This window comes from Vicugna pacos, chromosome 1 (assembly GCF_048564905.1).
Source record: "Vicugna pacos chromosome 1, VicPac4, whole genome shotgun sequence".
NCBI lineage: Eukaryota > Metazoa > Chordata > Mammalia > Artiodactyla > Camelidae > Vicugna > Vicugna pacos.
The window spans coordinates 55,796,365-55,800,212 of NC_132987.1; positions in this window are offsets into that span (position 1 = coordinate 55,796,365).

Here is a 3,848-nt window from a genome sequence, read left to right on the forward strand (position 1 = left end):
TGTGACCTAGTGGCTATGGATTGTTCATCCCTGTCTGACTCCATCTACTCATATGAAGACGAGTAGCTGTAACTTAGAAGACCTAGTTGAAATCTCAGGAGCTCCCTCATGTAAGATGGGCAAAATGTTCTCACCAACATACTTCCTCCACCGCCCCGAAATAGGCACTACCTCAGATGCTGCTCATTCAGCTCAGCGATGCCTTCTCTGACTCCTCCCATCCCATAGCTAAAGCTAGAAATCTCCCCATTCTTTGAATCCCTGTAACTCTTGTTCTCTTCTTTCCTTACCACATTTAACAATTTTCGAATCTGGTTCAGTCGTATGATAATAGCTGTCCTGGAATGTAAACTTTGGGGAGGTAATGTCCAAGTGTTACTTTCAATATCCTTTAAAATATTCCTGATAGACTTGAATTACGCATAAAAAGCACTTAACCAGCTAAAGGAAAGACAAATTGACACTTTTCTTTGATTAGTTATATCTGATTAATTTGGAAATTTAAGTTCCTTAGGAAGTATTTTAAGGGGCATTTTCTGGGGGGGGGGGTTTCAAAAAATTCTGGAAACTTATGGCAGCTTATTTTTAACTTTAATAACACAATCTAGACAAAAACAAAAGCACATGGAAAACATTAAACTTTGCTGTTAAGCAGAGAAGTACAAATGAAAACAAATTTGAAGCACTGTTTTTAATATATTAAAGTAGGAAAAAATTTTAAGCAAACAATCAATGCTTGAAAGAGCTGTGGCTAAATTGGCTAGTGGCATTTTAAATTAATACTTTTTAAAAAAAACAGTAACGAGAGTTAAAATGCCTCGGCATATTTCTCCAATCATCCCAAATGTAGGACTTTTAGAATCCATGCAACGATAAGAATTCAGCAGCAACAACAAAAAGCAAAATATGCAAAATACACAAAGGTGTCTCTGACAGCTTTCACTATAATAGCAAAAAAGCAAACAAATGAAAAACAAAAAAACTGAAGACAGCCCAAATGTCCCAAAGTAAAGGAGCGGCTTTATTAATGATAAAGCAGTATCAAAAAGTGTATTGTATTATTATTAAAATGCAAACTTAAAAAAATGCCTATTATGTAATTTTTAAACAATCAGGCCATGAAATGAAATGTGCATTATGCATGCATTTTAATGACGACAAGAAATAGACAAGAAAGTGCAAAATACAAATAAATGAATATGTTGTAGGATTCTGGCTTGTTTTCGGTTTTAAAGTCATTACATCATCTTTTCAATGACAGATTACATTTTAAGTAATTGAAAACAAAGTCTCATTAGCTTTGTCCTTGTATAAATTCCCAGAGAGAACACATTATTCTTATTCGTTTCTACCTCTGCTACTTGTCTTTGATTTGGACCTGCTCCATCCTCTTCTCCGACTTCTCACTCCCCTAATTAGACTGGAAAAAGACCCTCACCAAGCGAGTTCAGCAGAAGCTGTGTATCCAAACTGGCAAACATCAGAGGACAGGGTCTGAGACCTCGCCCCCACTGTGGCAAAGGCAGACCCAGATTCTTCAATGACCACAAGTGGCCTTGGTTTAACAAGCCTTGCCAACAAGGCATAATGTTCCCGTCCTCAGAAATAGTCCCCGGCAGAGCTTCCAGGGGCCCATAAAAGTCTGCACTCTTGGAAGAATGTGACAACTCTGGCATCAAACACAGATTCGTCATTTTCTATAATAAGAGAATGTTCAGTTGCATCAGGCTTTTTTAGCAGGGCCAACACTTAGTAAAATTCTCAGGTTGTGCAAGTGAATTTTTGCTCAGCTCTAAACTCTTTTCCCTGCCTCCAGATAATCAGTTAAATCAGTTTACAAAGCCCTTTCACATCCAATGTCTCACATGGGTCCTGTTTCTACCCAGTAAGGTCAGTGTTATTATTAACTTCACGTTTCAGAAGAGGGCACGGAGCCTCAGAGAAGTGAAATGCCTTGCCTATGTCCGCACAGCAAGTCAATGACTGAATGAGAACACGAGCCCAGCCTGGACTTCTCCCGCATTCTGCCTCTTCCAGTCAAGGGACGCACCTGTCCAGCGCGCCCACTCACACCAGTGTGCAGTGTACTGCCATCCCAGAGTATCTAAACCATAAAGGAAGGCAGAATGGGAAGGAGAGTGTATAACCTTTAAGAAGGAAAGACAAGAGGGGTTCCTAAGACGATGTTGACCTAGCCTGATATACTGGCGCCTTTCCTTGTAGATCAACTGTGAGGAAGCACAGGGGAAAAACATGAAGTTGCAGAGAAAATTGTAAAAACTCCCTGGAGAGGAAGAAGCTCTTTTTATTTGGCATGTACATGCGTCTGGAATGGTCCTAACCTAAGGACAGGGTATTCATGATGCTGTGCAGAATAAAACAAGAAAGGAGCTGTTGATTCTTAGGGTCTTCATCCCCTAACTCTGATTGCCCTGGGACAGACAGGGCTGGAGCTTAGACTTGTTGAGGAAGTGTGCTTTAGGTGTAAAAGCAGGGCAGGAGAGAAGCCCTGTGCCTGAGTGGAGGTGAGGAAAATACATTAAGATTGACTGGTCAGGTGGTCACTACCCCATCCTCTCCTTCTAAACCCCCAGGGCTGGTGGACTAGAATCTCCTCTTCTAGATGCTAGTTCTTCCTAAAATAAAGAACACATCTAAGGAGCTGTTTGGTAGGGTAAGGAATAAGTAGCTTTGGTTTTCGGATGCCTGGAATCCTCCACTTCTTAACCTCCATCCTTAACCCTTAACTTGAACAAACTGATGCTGACATAGATGGAGTTCTGATCTTCAGCCCTTCCTCCATCATCACTGCTGGACGAAGTAGCCCATAACCCCAGAGGAATGGAAGTTCATGGGCGAGAAAAGAAGCACTGATATTTCCAAAGTAAAACAACAAACTGAGTTACAGATTCCATAGGAACCAGAGGTATTAGAATTGACAGATCAAGAATTTACATATATTTTAAAGAATTTATTTAATTTTTTATATTTAAAGAATAAGGAATGATATTAGCAATACATAAAGAAAACAAAGAATCATAAAAAGAATCAAGCAGAAATGTTAAGTATGAATATATGATAGTTGAAATAACACAATAAATGGTAATTAGTAGAATGGATTTTGCCTGAAGAATGAATCAGTAAACTCGGAGATCAGGTTTAGGAATTCTTCTTAGCAGAAAATTAATTAAAAAATATAAAACATTTACATTTATATATATATATTAGATCCAAATGAAGAGGAGGAAATATTTGAATGAATAATGGAGACAATTCCCACAGAATTATGGAAAGATTAAAAAAAAAACACCCTGAGCTTAATAGGAACCACTAGACATAAATTATGTTGAAATTTAAGTATTTCAAAGTAAGGTAAAGTTGTGAAAAACTTCCAGAGAAAGAAAGAGGATCTCTTATCAAAACCAACAACAACAACAACAAAACAGAAGAAGAATACTGATATCAGATTTTTAAGCAGTATGCAAGAGTGCAAGTACAGAATTTCATATCCAGCTAAACCGTCATTCAAATGTGAAGACATGATAAAAATACTCCAAGACATACAGAGTCTCTGAGTGTTTGCCGCACAAAGACCCATATGTGAAACATTTTAAAATACATTTTTACATAAGTAGAAACCAATTTAAGGGATGATGGAAGAAACACGTGAAGAAAAGGTGATAAAATATCTTTGTAAAGTTTGTCTTGGTCTTAAAAAATAACTGAGACCAAAGAAAAGAGAAAGGAAAAACACGTCTATGAACACAAAGAATGAGAAGTCTAGATAAACTCAATATGATGGAGCAGGCAAAGACTGAGGGACATTAGAGTATGTTAATGTCCTTGGC